Here is a 19,595-nt window from a genome sequence, read left to right on the forward strand (position 1 = left end):
CCACTACTTGACATCCAAATCTATTAATTTGTTTTCTCCCTTCTCCAACAACTTCCACCAAGACAGTTTTATTACCCACTGCATCTCCAGTGCCAAGTAGAGAACAATTATCAAATATTGGGGTTGGTGTGAGAACAATACTTGTTGAACTGCAGCTCTTGAGATCACCCTTTTCTAGAAAACCTTTCAGGGCAGCCCAAGTGGCTCATCGGTTTAGGGCTGCCTTCAGCCCGGGGCCTGATCCTGGAGACGGGGGATTGAGTCCCACATTGGGCTCTCTGCATGGAGCTTGCTTCTCCCTCTGCCTGTGTTTCTGCCTCGCTCTCTGTGTGTGCCTCTCATGAATAAATAAATAAAATCTTAAAAAAGAAAAAGAAAAAAAAAAAAGAAAACCTTTCAGGAAGCCTGGCTAGACAAAATGTAAGATGCCTCATTTTTGCTCATCTCTATTCCAGAAATCTGCCCCTATTTACTTACTAAGGCAGGGTTCCTGTCTTAATTATCCCTTGGTCTCCTGAACCTGATTCTGAGTTTCAGAAAAGTAGGAGTCCTATATTCCGGACTCCAATGTTAGCAACTTACCTAAGACTGCTGGAGGATCACTCCTCAGACAGCTGGAATCCCCAGCAGAAGGCCTGCATTCTTCTCTATAATCAGGAATTCAAGACTGAATCGAGACTGATACCTACACCTGAGAAACCTTAGCTCTGGCCCATTATCCTCAGCAGACAGTGAAAATGCCAGGGCAGGAGACTACAAGGACCCAGGCAAGGGTCAACATCGACCTCCTGCCTTCAGTGGAGCTGGAGGAAATGTTGTTTACATATAAAAAAGGCAGGTAAGGAAGTGGGTTCAGTAAAGCCTGTTGTTATTCTTCAGTTTGGGGGAACAATGCTGTCAAAACTCCATTTCAGAAAAGCTACTTTTTAGTCTCATTTTTAACCACCTAGCTTCTAGAAGGCTGAGGCTGATCATACTGGCTATAGTGAGTGAGACTTAAGCATGCAAATACTGATCCTGGACCACTAGATTTTTACTCTGGCTATGCTACTCATTATTAGCTGTGATCTGAGGCAAGTCATGTAACCACTGTGTTGAGCTAGGGATATACAGGTAATGGCTATCATGTCCTAAGGATGCTGTGAGGCCTGAGGGACTAAAATGCTCAGGACAGTCACTAGAATGGAGTAAGTGCTCAGTGAGTACTGGCTGCTATCATTTTAATGTGTGTCAAATACAGAGAGAATGGAAACAGAACATGGACTTCAGAAGGCATTGAGAGAACCAGTAAATCAGAGTCCATGCAAGGCAATTAAGCTACACTCCCTCATTTCCAGATGCCTCGCTGTCAACTGTTCTCTTTCAACAGGTGGGATTGCACCAAAGACCACAAACTGAAAGGAAATATTACAACTGACTACTGCCCCACAAGGAAGGATTAGATAATGAGCCCTATGCTCCTGAAGGTGGAGCTTTCCAAAAGCTTCTCAAATACTTTGGAAGTGGGAGCGAGACCAGAAGACAGCCTACCAGGCACTCAAACCAGCCCCCACATCACACCCAAGGGTTATGCTGTGTCACTGCCCAAAGTCTCATTTCTCTGGTAGGTCTACTGAAGACACCAACTCTCTGCCCACCAGGATCAGTCTATAAAGTTCCCATTGGTGTGTCAGGGAGCAATATAGGATGAGCTGAGTTTGTTGTAAATTCCATTTCCTTTAGTCTTCCATCATACCTAGTTTGTTTTTCCCCCCCATCCACAGTGAGAGTTATACCCTCAAATCACCTGTTATCTAAGGAGCCCTACCAGCCCTACCTTCCTCCCCAGAGGCTGCCTTGACCAACGTTAAAGAATCTCACCCCAAGTTCTGGTCCACATTTTGGGTTGGAGATCAGATTATGACAGGATAGTTTCAAACTTAAAGAAGGGCAAGTTAAGGAAAAGGATGAAAAAAGATGAGAAGCTTTACAAAAAAATTCTTGGGGATCCCTGGGTGGCGCAGCGGTTTGGTGCCTGCCTTTGGCCCAGGGCGCGATCCTGGAGACCCGGGATCGAATCCCACATCAGGCTCCCAGTGCATGGAGCCTGCTTCTCCCTCTGCCTGTGTCTCTGCCTCTCTCTCTCTCTCTGTGACTATCATAAATAAATAAAAATTAAAAAAAAAAATTCTTGAAGAATATTTAGGAAAGTCACTGATTTTGAGAACGTGAAAAGAGATCTCCATTACTTGGTTTAGTAAACCTCACTGGTGTACCAAGTATTGCTTCGTATCTCTTTAATACTGTAAACAATACTAATTTGATGAAATATTTTATAATTTGTTATTTTTATTTAAAAAACAAACACAACTCACCTTATCAGTCAGACTGACTCTCTAGGGCAGGAGAGTCCTAAGTTCTTTCCTCATCTGCAAATCTCAGTCATAAAGATCCCAGAAACACCTGACACAGCCCAAAAGGTTCCTAAGTGCTCACTAGAGCAGGCACATATGCCCAGCACACAATCTATATTCTGTTCCTTCTGTATTATTCTTTATCCTTGTTGCTAGTACTTGCTTCTGTTATAGTCTTAACGCCTCATATTTCTTTGAGTGAATTAAGTGTTTAAATAGCCATTCCTGGGGTGCCTGGGTGGCTCAGTGACTGAGTGTTTGCCTCTGGCTCAGGGCATGATCCTGGGGTTCAGGGATGAGTCTGGCATCAGGCTCTGTGCAGGAAGTCTGCTTCTCCCTCTGCCTTGTGTCTCTCTCTCATGAATAAATAAATAAAATATTAAAAATAAATAAATGGCCATTCCTGCCTTTTACTTAATATACCAAAAATCTGGGGAAAGTAATGCTATAAAGAATATCTTTGAACTTGTTTGTAGGATCATTTCCTTGGGACACAGTAACAGCCATGGGGTGGGGAGGATGTTCTTAGACTCACAAGCATATCACAGGGCACACCTGGCACTTGCCAAGGAGAAGGACTGGGACAGGAACACAGCTTGCTGGCTGTTCCTGTAGCAGTCTACACAAAAGAAGGCTCAGAAACAGGGAGACAGTGTGGGTTCAACCCCTGACTTAATACCCACATTGCTGAGGAGCCAATCATCTCTTTTAATAGCTCCTTTGGCTCCTTGTGAGAGGCATATCCAGCACAAGAGCCACCGTGCTCTGGGAAGCCCAAGCATGGGGGTCCATTGGGTACTCACAGCCTCTCCCTGTCCAGATGCAATTATCAACCAGGAGACATTTTACGATAAGCCACAGTGCACAGCAACAGAAGTGATAGTCTGCCTTTATCAGGTTCCCCAGGAACAAAGTTAGCCACAGGCCAAATTTTCACACTGGCCAAAGGGTTTTGTTAAACTTAACTTACAGATTTTGTTCATGAATGGGGTTACTGAATCAAAAGTATAAATACTTTCATGACTTTAATTCGCTTTCCTAAAGGATTTTCCAAATTTATTTATTTATTTTAAAATTTTATTTATTCACGAAGGACACACAGAGAGAGAGGCAGAGACACAGGCAGAGGGAGAAGCAGGCTCCCTGCAGGGAGCCGGATGTGGGACTCGATCCCGGGACCCTGGGATCACGTCTGAGCCAAAGGCAGTCAACCTCTGAGCCACCCAGGTGTCCCTCCAAATTTATACTATAACCACTGTTGCAGTGATTAACAGCAGTATAGCACTTAAATAATGACAATCTTACTGAAACAAAGGAAATCTGAGTAACTGAAGAAATATTTCCAATAGGAAGCTTTAATGGGAGATGTAAATCCTCCCATACTGAAACAATCCCAAAGATTTTTATTCATAAAAATACACGAGTCCCTCTCAATCCTCCCCCAAAAGAATAATGACAGGACAGCAGACTTGCCTTCATAGTCTTGGGAAAGTATGTTAGAAAAATAGAGTATTAAAAGTATGGGGCTGGAATAGGACTAAAAAGAAAAATAACCCAGAAATGAATAATTTGGGCAAATACGGCATTATAAAATTCAGCAGCAAAAGGATAAAAAAGAATTTACTAAGTGAAGTTAGCCAGAAAAATTCTGATGAGAATTAAGACCTCTACAATGCATGCTCCAAAACGGATTCCCAAAGGAGTAAAGATGTAAATGTAAAAGTTGAAAGGAATACACAGAACTTTAGCAGGTTCTTCCTGGGGGACAGAATTACAAATAGCTTAGTTTTCTTTATACTAGCTTATTGTGACCTTTGGAAGAACATGTTACCTTTAAACTGAAAAGGCCTCAACTTTGGAGGAAAATGTTAATATGCTGATTTTTCAAATACGTTTCCTCACTACAAAAATAGTCCTTATTCATCATGAAAGATGAATTACACATGAATGAGGATTTTCATCTTCACTTAGGGCCTATCGAATATTCAAGGGTTGTTGCAAATGGGAAGAAACCAACATGTGGTTTCACCAGGACATTGATGGCTTTAAACTGGCAAAGTTAAGAGCTATGTTTTTGTACTTACTGATCTCCAGGATCAAGAATGGGACACTTGTTTCTACAAAAGAGCTAAGAAAAAAAAACATAACAAAACCTGAGTACTTTTCCTATAAGAAGCTGCCCAGGCTGCAATGGCTTTAAAATCTCCACTAGCAGTTTCTTCTTCTTCTTTAAGACTTTATTTGGGGGGAGGAGCAGAGGGAGAGGGGCAAGCAGACTCCTCGCTGAGTGTGGAGCCTGAGATCATGACCTGGGCTGAAATCAAGAATCAGCCACTTGTGCAGCCCAGGTGGCTCAGTTAGCGCCTGTCTTCGGCCCAGGACATGATCCTGGAGTCCAGGGATTGAGTCCCAGGTCAGGCTCCCTGTAGGGAGCCTGCTTCTCCCTCTGCCTGTGTCTCTGTCTCTGTCTCTCTCTCTGTGTCTCTCATGAATAAATAAAATCTTAAAAAAAAAAAAAATCAGCCACTTAACAGAGCTACCCAGGTGCCCCTAGCAATTTCTTTTGTTACTGATTTCCATCAGCACTTTCATGGATTTCTGAGGACTGAAATTACTTTTTGAAATCCTACAAACTTAGGCAACACCAGCTGGCTCAGGTGGTAGAGCATGCAACTTGATCTCAGAGTTGTGAATTCTAACCCCAGGCTGGGCGTAGAGTTTACTTAAAAAACAAAACAAAACAAAACAAAACAAAAACTACAAACTAGCAATTTTTAACTGGAAAACAGTTTCTAACGCAGAGACCACTCCTTTTACAGGAGAAACCAAGGAGGCAAAGAGGAAAAAAAGTTGTATGAGGTCCCTAACCCCTTTTAACATTTCTGATAACATCCATTAATCCCTTTATATACGTTATTTTCTAAAGGTCAAGAAAATACTTTCCAAGGGTCTAGGCTGGGCAAGGTCAATGAGTCAGAAAGGGCTCAATCGAGAATGGTCAAGGGGAGGGCAGCAAGAGCAAAGAACTGGTATGGGAAAAACAGAAGGAGCAGGGAAGGGGTAGAAGTTGGCAGTCACGGGGCCACTACAAAGTCTGGCCAATGCAATTTTGCATGGTGATCACAAACTCATGATGACTGTGCTCAAGTAGAGGTGAGACTTTAGGGAGTTGCAGTATCAAGGAGCTGAGCAAAGTGTTGCAAAGCCATCAAAAGTGTAAAACACAGGGAATAAAAGTGAACCAGGTGTTGTATCATATCCAAGATCACACAGCAACTGAGTGGCAGAGCTGGAATTACCAGATATGTCAGCCCAGGCCCCAATACTCCACCATCATGCCACTCTGCAATACTAGCTCTCACTGCAAGAGGATTCTGGTTCACCAGAGCTGGAGAACAATCCTCATCAGGGCATTCTGAAAAGTTCCCACTGGCAACTGAGGCACACACACTGGGTCTGGAAACCACTGATCTGAGGCCCCATAATTGCTGTTCTGATTTACACGTGTGTCTGACACAGTGATGGCAGAAATGTTAGATGTGCAACAAGGCTGGGACAGTGAAACCAACTGGTTTTCTAGAGCCCATTAACAGTTTTATTTGCTTGGTGTTGCCAAGTTAGTTGCCTACCTCTAACAGCTAGATCCTAATCAGACAGTTGGCTTTTCTGCTACCTTCTCTTCCACCCCCCAATTAAAGTATTAATTATAGAAAATTCAAAGGTATTTAAGAGAGTGAAGCAAAGACAAAAAGGACCAAGGACCCAAAATTCCAACACCTCGGAACAATCACTACTGAAACAGCACGGTAGAAGTCTTTCTAGTTTTCCTTCAAATGGTTGAGATTATACTGGTGCATCCTGTTTTTTCTATATTAAATATCCTCCTGTGTTATTAAGGTGGCATATTTCAGCATGTTGATAATCCCATTATTAAGCATGCAGTTATTTTTAATTATGAGATGAACCTATGCATATAATCTGTCAGCATATCTCATCAGACACATAAACATAAATGTGTTACCATTCAGCAAAGTAGTATGAATATTTTAAAAGCCCCTGAAATATACTGACAAATTATTTTCCAGAACAGCTTTTATTAACACCCACACCAGCAGTGAACTAGTATTTCCATTTTGCCATACCCCAGCTATCATTAGCACAAATCATTGTTTTTTTTTTTATTTTTTATTTTTTTAATTATTTATGATAGTCACAGAGAGAGAGAGAGAGAGAGGCAGAGACACAGGCAGAGGGAGAAGCAGGCTCCATGCACCGGGAGCCTGACGTGGGATTCGATCCCGGGTCTCCAGGATCACGCCCTGGGCCAAAGGCAGGCGCCAAACCGCTGCGCCACCCGGGGATCCCAGCACAAATCATTGTTAATCACATAGCTAGAAGAGAGGGTCAACTGGTTCCATCTGCAACTCCTGGATGAGCAGAGGTCAAACATTTCAACCAGGTATCTTTCAGTTGTCTGATGGTTTTTGTCTATTTTACCTACTATAAAGTGATTCACTGCATAGTCTAAATATAGTATTGAGAAGAAAGTATCATGGGGACACAGATTTTAGAAGTTGTAGGCTTTTTTTTTTTAATTTTTTTTAATTTTTTTTTTAAATTTTAATTTATTTATGATAGTCACAGAGAGAGAGAGAGAGAGGCAGAGACATAGGCAGAGGGAGAAGCAGGCTCCATGCACCAGGAGCCCGACGTGGGATTCGATCCCGGGTCTCCAGGATCGCACGCCCTGGGCCAAAGGCAGGCGCTAAACCGCTGCGCCACCCAGGGATCCCTTTTTTTTTCTTTTTAAGATTTTATTTATTTGACAGGGAGAGTGAGTGAGCACAAGCAGAGCTGCAGGCAGAGGGAGAAGGAGAGGGAGAATTAAGCCCCAGTGCCGGGCTTGATCCCAGGACTCTGGGATCATAATCTGAGCAGAAGGCAGACACTTAACCAACTAAGCCACCAAACCACCTGGAGCTGTAGACTTCTGAGCAGATTCTAAAGTACCATTCTAAACTTTAACCAGAATGAAACCTCTCCAATCCATTTTCTTCCAAGACTCTGTGCTCTGTAGCCTACTATTAAAGAAGACCAGCAGGGGCTCCTAAGTGGCTCAGGGGAAACAGGGGAGGGAAAGGACTGGAAAGGAATTTGAAATCACAGAGTATGACTGTGCTGGTTGCCAACCTGAACAGTAATGTCTGCTGTATCCACAGGTTGAGATGGAGTGCACAGCCAAAAGAAGATGCGCATGAGCTATTAACAGGTTGAGCAATGGGGTGTGATATTTGAAACTTTTCCATAATAAAAACTGTAGGAGCAGCCTCAGTGGCTCAGGGGTTTGGTGCCACCTTCAGCCCGGGACATGATTCTGGAGACCCGGGATTGAGTCCTGCATCAGGCACCCTGCATGGAGCCTGCTTCTCCCTCTGCCTGAGTCTCTACCTCCTTCTCTGTGTGTCTCTCATGAATAAATAAATAAATTAAATTTTAAAAAACTGTAAATGCAATTCAGATTTTTAACAAATTGGAATGTCTATAGGAAAATCAAGAATGTATACATTTATTTTCATTAATAAAAATACTTTGACAAACTTTTATGGCAATGTATCCCATATTCTGGCTTTTTGATAATCATCTCTGGTTATCTGTGATAATCAGCCTTTGGTTTGAGGACAAGAAGACTGTTAGTTTTGTCATGATAGAAATCTTAGGTTAGAAACATCTAGTACATATCTTCTAAAAATGAAGCCTAAATAAAGAACTATGTTATGACTTTGATAAGTAACTTTTTTAAAAAAGGGAGAGAGGAGAAAGAATTAGGGGGAAGGACAGAGGGAGAAGCAGACTCCCCCACTGAGCAGGAAGCCTGTCTCAGGGCTCAATCCCAGGACCCCTGAGATCATAACCTGAGCTGAAGGCAGATGCTTAATTAACCTAATGAGCCACGCAGGTGCCCCAGAAGTAACCTTTTTTTGGAGTAGGCTCCCGGCCCAACATGGAATTTGAGACCTGACCCTGAGATCAAGGCACATAACCTACTGACTGAACTAGCAAGGCACTCCTGGTTTTAAGATCAATTTGAGAGAAAAAGGGAGAAGCACAGTATGAATTTGGATTTCCACAACAGAGCAGCTTAAGATGGAAAGAGGGCAGCCTTGGTGGCCCAGCGGTTTAGCGCCACCTTCAGCCCAGGGTGTGATCCTGGAGACCCGGGATCCAGTCCCATGTCGGGCTCCCTGCATGGAGCCTGCTTCTCCCTCTGCCTATGTCTCTGCCTCTCTCTCTCTCTCTCTCTGTCATGAATAAATAAATCTTTTTATTTTTTAAAGGATGGAAAGAGAAGTTTGAACAAGAGCAGAATCTTTCTAAGTAAACTACCCCCAAATTCATGATCCCAAGATCAAGAGTCATATGCTCTACTGTCTGAGCCAGCTAGGCTCCCCAAGAGCAGAATTTTCAACCAATAATAACACCCAGCCAATCCCAATGTCAATGGCTAAAAGGCACTGGCACTGTAGAAGGGTTCTAGAGTAGCAGGAGAGAACCATAAAAGGTCATAAAGGTAAATAAAAACAATTCTCAGCAGCAGCTCTAAGCCAGGAGATGAAAGGAAGTTATACTGGTTGTAGAAGGTAGGTGTGCTTGATGGGCATGGGAAGTACTGGTAACAAGTGAAGGAAGACTAGCTACGTGAAAGCCTACAATCAAACATTACTAAGTGCACCTCTTGAAAACTTACTGTATGCTTGTCTCCAAGCTAAGCATCTTACCTGTATCATCTCATCTGGGTAAGCATGAAGGTAAGATAACTTAGTGTTACTTATGGGACAGTTAAAGGATGTTCAGTGTGTCCTTTGGGGATGGGAGTTGGAACACGGCTACTTTAATAATCCAAGGGTTAGCAAATTCAGAAAATACCCTATTAAAAAATAAATAATTTTTTTAAAAAAAGAGGAAAAAGGACGGGGTGTAACAGATTGCCTGAGTTAAAAATAAAAATGTTCTCAAAATTCTAGGCCCAGAAGAAAGGCAAGAAAATAACATCTCAAATGATGTTTTGAAAGCTCCCAAATTAAAACTGAAGCTGTAGTTAAAAACAGTAGCAGGAATCCCTTGGTGGCTCAGCGGTTTAGTGCCTGCCTTCGTCCCAGGGCGTGATCCTGGAGTCCCGGGATCAAGTCCCGCATTGGGCTTCCTGCATGGAGCCTGCTTCTCCCTCTGCCTCTGTCTCAGCCTCTTTCTGTGTCTTTCATGAATAAATAAATAAAATCTTAAAAAAAAAAAAAAACTGTAGCAAAAATTCCTCCAATAAGGAAATGAGAAAGATGGAAAACTGGAGTTGTTTGGAAACCCCATGATCAGACAGTGCTAGTACCAGGTGCAGGTACACCAAAGTGAATGGGAGAAGAATGTAGGAGGCCACAGCCACATTCTTCCAGAAGGGATGCAAAGTTCCAGAGAGGAGGCGGCTCATCCTGGGCGATGGCACAGGAGTGGAAAGACTGCCAATATGGGAAGAAGAGGGAAGGACAAAAGCCCTTTCTGTGGAGTCATCAAGTCACTTTGAAGGAGCTCAGGATAATGCTGGTGTTCTAGAAACTCATAGAACAAGATTAGGTTGGAAAGAAGAATCTGGCAACTGGTTGGTACGAACTATCACTATCTCCAAATGTACAACAGGCATTCAGACAGGTAAGCCACCTTTTTACTTTTAACTAGCTTTTGAATAAAGTCACTTGCCTGGTCTGGAGCACCTTTCTTACCCTTCAACTGGCTAAGCTCCAATGCCCTTCATTAACACAAGTGTATCTCAGAATAATCCTAAAACCTTAAATCTAGGTTCTCTACTCCAGGGCACCAGCGTTTGTCTGTAGCAAGTTTTTTCTTTCCCTTTCAGGTCAAATGCTGCCTTCAGAAGGAAGCCTCCTCTAGCCTCCTCTAGCCTCCTCTCCCCAGAACCCAAGACAAACTCAAGGCTTCCTTCCACTAGTTTCCATTACAACCACCCAGTACACAAATGGATGCTGTGGGTCTGACTAAGCTGTGACCAACCCAGGGTGGAATGCCCTAAGAGGGAGCCCACACCTGGGATAAAGATGGCTGGGAGAAGTGGGCAGGGCCTGTGGAATTTCTTGCCATGCTGAACCAGTTTGTACTCCGGAAAGTTCAAGAGCCACTGATTTCTCTCTTTCTCTCTCTCTCTCCTATGAATAAATAAAATAAAATCTTAAAAAAAAAAAAAAGCCACTGATTTAACAGAGTCAAAGATCTGGTCAGGAACATGGATTCTGAAGTTCATATTTCAACTACTTTCATGTTACAGCTTAGGGGACTTCCAAGTCTAGGAAAAAACATGAGCTCAGTTGAATTTTATCGTATTCTCCTTTCTTCCTAAATAGAGGGCCCGGAGTAATTTTGCAATCAAATCTTTTAAAAAATTTATTTTATTTTATTTATTTATTCATGAGAGACACACAGAGAGAGGCAGAGACATGGGCAGAGGGAGAAGTAGACTCCCTATGGGAGCCAGATACGGGACTTGATCCCAGGACCGCGGGATCACACCCTGAGCTAAAGGCAGATGCTCAACTACTGAGCCAGCCAGGCATCCCTATTTTTTATATAGATATACTATATATTTTTTTAAAAAGATATACTATATTTAGTTGTATCTCAAATTTCACTGCTGAGGAATGTTTTTTGTGCTAGGATTTTATGACTTCAGTTTAGATGCCTGTGCTAAAATGGGAATGTCAACATTCACTGGACGCACAGGGCAGTTCAAAGAACAGTAATAGATGGCTGGCCTTGTCTTCTAGAGGTGTGCTGTTTGGTGGCAAGAAGACATGATCATTCCACAGGGCAGTGTAAATACAGGAGTTTAAGGGAAAGAACACTATCAACAGAAATACCGGAACAGTTTCAAAAGCAAGGCTGAACAGCTGTACACACAATGTGTAAGGAGGAATGTCCAATGTGTCAAAACTAATTGGTCAGGATGTTTTACTTGTTTTCTATCCCTTACAAGCTTCAGAGAAGTTCCCAGGAAGTCTAGTGGGAAATGTTAAAGGACTGAAAAGAGAAAGAGCAAGACTGTGAAGGGTCAGGTCTGAGGAGCAGCTGGACCAGAGGGATGAAAAACAGCTGTCTGAGGTCAAGACAGCAGGGATGCCCACAGGACCTGAGAGTATGAATTCACCAAGACTAGAGTGAGCACACAAAAGCTACAGCCCAGCCTGCCATGGGCCCTCCAGACGACCATGGGAGGCAGGTATCAAGTCTAATCTTATAATATTTCTCCATATTATGCATCATTTCCACCCCTACATTCCCCCTATCTCAAGTGCGCTTGCCACTCCTCCCCCAGGGTCCTACCCTCTTCATGTACCAGGAGCTTGCTCCTCTGGGAGGGGGTAACGGCTAGGTAATGTGGAGAACCTGTCTTCCTGGACACCACTCCCCAAACTCCAGAGCATCTGGGTCTCAGAGCACCCTTCATCATGCTGAATCGGGCCTTCCTGCATAACTGCCTCCTACGCAAACGGGGACAAAGGCAAGTTCTCCTTGAAGGCAGTCTCTCCTCCATCCCTGAATCCCCAATTCCAACAGTGTGCACCCCACATGAAGGCTTGGTAAACAACTACTGCTTGGACAGGGCACATGTCCTGTACAGTAGTTACTAACCACAGGTGGCTATTTAAATGAAACTAAATGAGGTCAAATATAGTTCCTCAGCCACACTAGCCACATTTTAGGCACTTGACACCCACCTGTGGCTGGCACCTAGCATACTGAACAGTGCAGATATAGAACATTTCCATTATCACAGAAAGTGTTATTGTATAGGGCTGGTCTAAATTCCAGAGCATTTCACTAGGATGTGTACAGTCCTCAAACATCTCAAATCTCAATTTACGGCTATTCCTTGTTTCATTATTGATTATCTTGTCTTTCACTCTTGACAACACAATAAAAATACTAGTTCTTTTTACCACAACACACCAATCCCACCTCTCCAAAAAATAAGATCTGTTAAAAAACAAGACAACAGGCATAAAACGAAGTCACTTATGCTAAGCCTAGCATCACCAAATTGAGACGTAATTACAGTTCTGGCCTCTTCCAGAATGGAATCTTAAACCAGTCAGGAATTACCTGGTCAACACCAGTGAGGTGCTGAAGACCCCTCTGTCTCCCATAGAAAAGTGACCTTCTCACAACCAATCCACTTATTACTAGCTACTTATTTAATAACTTATTTAATAACTTATTATTAGTTATTACTAATATATAACTTCCCTGTCCCACTCCCTTCTGCCAATAAAAGTCTTTTCATTTTGTACAGCTCTTTGGAGTTCCCTTCGCTGCTAAATGGGATGCTGCCTGGTTCATGACTTCTTGAATAAAATCAGTAAAATCTTTAGTTTACTCAGTTGAATTTTCTTTTTAATAGGTCAAAGGAGGGTGCGCTTGGGTGGCTCAGTTGTTGGGTGTCTGCCTTTGGCTCGGGTTGTGATCCTGGAGTTCCAGGATTGGTTCATCAGGCTCCCAGGGGGAGCCTGCCTCTCCCTTTCTGCCTCTCATGAATAAATAAATAAAAACTTAAAAAAAAAATAGATCAAAGGAACAAAAAACTGTAGCTATACAACATTTCTCTCTCTCTGATATTAGAAGGGGGGAGGAGGCAAGTTACCTCTAGGGAAATACAAGTTAGAGCAACAAACTCTTACCCAATGTTTAAGGTTCTACAGGGTTCTAAACCCTTGATTCTTTCTTGAAGTCAGATACTAGGAATGCAGGAATACTGCAAGTCTGACAACTTGTCTGAAGGGCTGAAGCTCAGTGGCTGTAATTCTCAAAACAGATGCTCAAAGTAGTAAATGCTTCTAAGTACACTGGCTTGCTTGCTTGATTTATTTAAAGTTTTTTTTAAAGATTTTATCTATTTATTCATCACACACACACACACACACACACGCAGAGGGAGAAGTAGACTCCTCAAGAGGAGTCCCAAGTGGGACTTGATCCCAAAATCATGCCTTAAGCTGAAGGGAGATGCTCAACCACTGAGCCGTCCACGTGTCCCTAAGTACACCAGCTTTAAAATAAAGATCTTACTTCATATCATGTCTCCAAAATACATGAACAGATTAGATTAAGCCTAATATGCAATCACTGGGGCTTAAAATCAGAAAGCCTCACCACCAAAACCATTTTTAAACAAGTACTTAATATATGAAACAAAAGAAAGTAGAGAAAACAATATTATAGATTCTCATATTCTGTAAGTAAACTTTAATTTAAAAGCAGCATGGGGGATCCCTGGGTGGCGCAGAGGTTTGGCACCTGCCTTTGGCCCAGGGCGCGATCCTGGAGACCCGGTATCGAATCCCACGTCGGGCTCCCGGTGCATGGAGCCTGCTTCTCCCTCTGCCTGTGTCTCTGCCTCTCTCTCTGTGACTATCATAAATAAATAAAAATTAAAAAAAAAAAAAAAAAAGCAGCATGGGATGTCTCCAGTGGGAAACTATGCATTACTTAGACTCTAAATCTAGAGCACTTTCTTTTGGGTTGACTCTAGCTTTCCACTGCCTGTAACCCAACTGTAAATTGTAGAGAACCTCTGTTTGTGGATATGCAAATGAATTCTAGCTGGAGAATTCTCTTTTCCCCTCTGGATGAGCAGGTTTTATGTTCATTTGCATGTTCCTTTCACTTTACTGACCTACAATTATATCTGTTCTTTGTATTCTTTGGTTGTAACATTTTCCCCCTGCTTTATTCAATCAACGTGTTAAACAAAATTTTTGACATGTGTTCATTTCATATTTAAATAACGGTCATGATCTTACCTTTTCTTGAAAAGGATCATAGATTTAACAGCTAACATTTCTTTTTTTTTTTTTTAAGATTTATTTATTTATTTATGATAGAGAGAGAGAGAGAGAGGCAGAGACACAGGAGGGAGAAGCAGGCTCCATACCAGGAGCCCGACGCAGGACTTGATCCCAGGACTCCAGGATAGCGCCCTGGGCCAAAGGCAGGCGCTAAACTGCAGAGCCATCCAGGGATCCCCTACAGCTAACATTTCTAACAAAGCTTTAAGTGTGTTTGTTTTATCTTCAGAGGCAAAAAGCAATACTCTTAAGGAAAGAATGTGAGGAGTGATGGGATTCCTTAATAATCCACAGCTGGTCATACAAAGGTTGGTCGGAATGCTATGGCTTAGGGGGTGTTCTCAATACTATTCCCCAAAAGCAGATCTGATCCTTATCCAGATGCAAGACAAACTGGGATAACAGACCAACCAAGCAAGGGCTTTGGGACCTGAGAAGCTCTGGTTCAAATCAGGGCTTTGAAACCTACTAGTTGTGCAAGTTGGGGTAAATAATCTGCCCTTCTTGGGCCTTTTATAGTGAATTCCTAAATCTGTAAAAAGTTGTAGTTTTATCTTTTTGTGCTCCTTGAAGAATGAGAATGAAGATGTAAAAGAACCAGAGACACCAATGTCTGATACATTATCATTGAGGGGTGGTGGTGGGACCCCTGGCTGGCTCAGTTGGTTAAGCATCTGCCTTTGGCTCAGGTTAAGAAGTCAAGGTCCTGGGATTGAGCACCACATCTGGCTCCCTGCTCAGTGGGGAGCCTGCTTTTCCCTCTCTCTCTCTGCCTCCTCTCTCCTGCTGCTCATGCTCATGTTGTCTATCTCTCAAAAAAATAAATGAATATGATCTTTAAAAAAAAAAAGTGGTGGTAGCTCATTACCATTAAGATCAGTATCTCCCTACCTCTTGAATTCTTGGAGCTACTACTGGTTAGTGGTAAAATGGAGTGAGTCCCTAATAAACGCAATACAATATTCTCCAATTCAGTTTGCTACGGGATTGTCCTTCAACCAATGTAACTATAGAACATACTTTAGTCTTCACTCTTCTTGCTGAGATGATCCCCATGACTGAGGACATTTTCCAATTACAGAACTTAAAATTAAAACATATCCTTTCTTGGGGCACCTGGGTAGCTTGGTCGGTTAAACATCTAACTGGTGATTTCAGCTCAGCTGATGGTCTCAGGGTCATGGGATGGAGTCCAACATCAGGCTCCGCCCTCAGCAGGGAGTCTGCTTGAGATTCCCTTTCCCTCTGCCCCTCCCTGCCTCCAGTGCAAATGTGCATGCTCTTTCTCTCAATAAATAAATCTTTTTTTTAAAAGATTTTATTTATTTATTCATGAGACAGAGAAAGAGAGAGAGGCAGAGACATAGGCAGAGGGAGAAGCAGGCTCCCTGTAGGGAGTCCGATGTGGAACTTGATCCTGGTCTCCAGGATCACACCCTGAGCCAAAGGCAGAGGCCCAACCACTGAGCCACCCAGGCGTCCCAGAATAAAAAATACATCCTTTCTTAACATTTAATGAAAAGAAAAACAGCAGTAAGAGTCCAATCAAGAAATGAACATCTACATGGGACGCCTGGGTGGCTCAGTGGTTGAGCGTCTGCCTTTGGCTAACGTCATGATCCCAGGGTACTGGGATAGAGCCCCACATTGGGCTCCTCGCAGGAAGCTTGCTTCTCTCTCTGCCTCTGTGTATCTCTCATGAGTAAATAAATAAAATCTTAAAAAAAAAAAAGAAAAAAGAAATGAACATCTACAATAAGCAAACATAGCCCTCAGGGATATCAATATGCCTCAGTCAAGATACCTATGTCAGAGTACAATCTACAACGATGAAGCCTAAACATACTAATGGGCCAATAAATTTAGGTCTCCTTAGGAATTTAGGAGGTAAGAGAGGAAATATGGCTAGAAAGAAAAGGAAGAAAAACTCAAAGACCTGAAAACTGGGAACATCTAGGTGACAGGAGCAAGAACACAAGAGAGGCTTAGTGAAAGAGTATGTAGTAGCCACTGATCAAAAGCTTCCTCATCTCAAGCATAATAGGATTCCTTCTAGCAAAGCAAGGTATGGAGCGGGAAGACAATAAGGAAAGGGCAATCCTCATACCTTCGGAGTTCTAACGGGCTCTGCAACTACAACTTTTATAAAAGGAGTCTAACCATACTCAGAGATGGAAGACTCCAGAGGAGACTTGGATTTTTTCGAAAGAGAAAGGGGATGTGCCTTCCAAATTTTATTTTTCTTAAGATAACACTGATTTTTTTTCTTTAGGCATCCGTTTGACAGGAGGAAGAGCCAGTTGAGAAAACACGGGAGACAGATGGGGATGAGGAACCCTGCATCATTTTAGAGTTGGCTAAGTACAGGCATGCTCACATAACTGACAGGTGACTGAGCAACTGACTACTTTGATTACTGGCTTATTTATTAACCCGACAATTTCTGACTCTCCAGTGTATCCAGTGAGGGACATAGATGACAAATGTAAATGCCCCCTGGGTACCTGAGACCCTACCTCAGTTTAAAATCTAGTCCTGGGACTCCTGGGTGGCTCAGCAGATGGGCATCTGCCTTTGGCTTGGGTCGTGATACCAGGGTCCTTGGATCGAGTCCCACATCCGGCTCCTCATGGAGAGCCTGCTTCTCTCTCTGCCTCTGTCTCATGAATAAATAAATAATATCTTTCAAAAAAAACCAATAAAATAAAATAAAATACAATAAAACCTAGTCCTATTTCAAGACTGTTGGAAATTTGAGGTAGGCAGATTTCCTAGACATCACAACAAAAGCACAATGTATAGAAGGATTGACAAACTGGACTTTATAAGGGTTAAGAACTTCTGCTCTTCAAAAGACACTTAATACAATGGAAAGACAAAGATGGAAAACATATGTGCAAACCATGTATCTAACAGACTTAGAACTCTAAAACTCAGTACGAAAACAACTCAATAAAATAAGCAAAAGATTAACCAGATACTTCATCAAAGATGAGTAAGCATGTGAAAAGATGAGCCACATTATTACTCATTAAGGAAATGCAAAAACCATGAGATAAAACTACCCACCTGGGCAGCCCAGGTGGCTCAGCAGTTTAGTGCAGCCTTCAGCCCAGGGTGTGGTCCTGGAGACCCAGGATCAAGTCCCATGTCAGGCTCTGTGCATGGAGCCTGCTTCTCCCTCTGCCTGTGTCTGTTCCCGTGTCTCTTATGAATAAATAAAATCTTAAAAAAACAAAAACAAAAACAAAAGCTACCCACCTGTTTGAATGCCTAGAAATTTTAAATGACCATACTGAGTGTTGGTGAAGATATGGAACAATTGGAGGATATGGAACAGTACTGCTAGTGGGAATGTAAGACACAGAAAAACCATTTTAAAAATTAAACATACATTTTGGGGTGATGAAAATATAAAATATGTTCCCAGAATGACAGAGTTGTGTTGAACAATCTTGTGAATATACTAAAATAGCACTAAAACAAACCTTGAAAGGGGAGACTTAACAATTCCCCTAAGTAGCTGCCCAAGAGAAATGAAAGCATATATCCAGACTTGTACACAAATGTTCATAGCAGGTTTGTGTGTGTGTGTGTTTTTTAAGATTTATTTATTTATTCGAGAGAGAGAGAGAGGCAGGCAGAGTAGCAGGCTCCCTGGGATCACGCACTGAGACAAAGGCAGACGCTCAACTGCTGAGCCACTCAGGCGTCCCACAGCAGGTTTATTTGTAATAGCCAAAAACTGGAAGCAAATGGCCATCAATCAGAGAACAGAGAACTGTGACACATCTATATATCAGAATACCATTTGGTTTCAAAAAGGTATGAACTACTTGATATATTTAACATGGATGGGGATCCCTGGGTGGCGCAGCGGTTAAGCGCCTGCCTTTGGCCCAGGGCACGATCCTGGAGACCCAGGGTCGAATCCCACGTCGGGCTCCCGGTGCATGGAGCCTGCTTCTCCCTCTGCCTATGTCTCTGCCTCTCTCTCTCTCTCTCTCTCTCTCTGTGTGACTATCATAAAAAAAAATAAAAAAAAAAAAATTAACATGGACGAATCTCAAAATAATGTTGAAAGAAGTCAAACCCCTCTCCCTCAAAAGTATATCCACAGTATGTGCATATACATAAAGTACATACACAGATTCCACTTAAATGAAATGGAAAGAAAATGCAACTAGAAAGCAAGTCAGTCAGTGATTGCCTGGGGATGGACAAGGAAGGGGCAGTAGGCAGGAGGGAGGATTTGTAAAGGGGCATTAGGAGACTTTTGGGATAATGCATTTGTTCATCATCTTGATTGTGGTGACAGTTTCACAGACATATGCATATGTCAAAACTCAACATATATAAACACGTCCAGTTTACTATATGGCAACTATACCTCAATTAAGCTGTTCTATAAAAAAAGAGAAGGTAATCAGAGGCCATCTGCAGATATCTGAGGAGATGACCTGGAAGAACTGGTGACCTTGCAATGCTTCACTTCCTACTTCATTCAGGGCATCAAACGCGGATTTCAGTTTATGCTTTTATCTGCCGCACACACATTTGTCATGTGTTCTGTGAGCACCTAGAGTCGCATCACATACAAAACATTCCATCCACCCAAATCTGTCCAAGGGGAACATTCTCTCCTGTTCTCAAACATAAAACTATTTCCTATGCTCCTCTACCCTAACCATTACATCTGACCTAGTCCTACCCATAACTAATCTTCCCTAAACTTTTCAAAAACTTGGCACAGCCCCAGTGAGAATCCTCGTTATTTCCTGCTTCTTTATTTCTTCAGCCCCAGAGTTGCCCTGCTCTGCTCTATATACATGGTGTTAGCAATCACAGAGCACCTTGGGCTTACTTTTCCAGCCCTCCCAGGGCTTGGCCCCAGCTCCCTTTTGGTCTATTTGCTGACCACATTCAACTTCCCCCTCCATTGTAACCTGCCTCTTCACACTTTGCCAGCCTCAGCTCCCACCAGGAGCATCCCTGTTGTACTGTGACCCAAACCCAGCAACTCCTGATTAGACTAGAAGTAAACAACTGACTGAAGAGAAAGCCAACCATAGTAGGGGCTGAGCCACACAGATTCTCAATGGAATCTGAATCCCAGCATGCAGTCTGGTTAAATAGTGCCAAGTACTGGGCACAAAAAGTCCAGCAACAGATGGTGTCAGGCAAGCCAGCCCCAGGTGTAAGTCAAAAGACAAGAAGAACCCACGTCATACCCACTAGGATGACTATAATTGAAAGGACAGACCATAACAAGTGCTGATGAGCGCGTGGAAAAACTAGA

At 42.6% G+C, this 19,595-nt stretch overlaps 1 protein-coding gene across 1 annotated transcript in view; it reads right to left on the bottom strand.

The window, feature by feature from the left end:
* The window catches only part of RAB7A (RAB7A, member RAS oncogene family), a 70,142-nt gene that overhangs the window by 18,150 nt on the left and 32,397 nt on the right, over positions 1–19,595 (bottom strand). The gene's annotated exons all lie outside the window — the stretch shown is intronic.

This window comes from Vulpes lagopus, chromosome 7, assembly GCF_018345385.1.
Source record: "Vulpes lagopus strain Blue_001 chromosome 7, ASM1834538v1, whole genome shotgun sequence".
Classification (NCBI taxonomy): Eukaryota; Metazoa; Chordata; class Mammalia; order Carnivora; family Canidae; genus Vulpes; species Vulpes lagopus.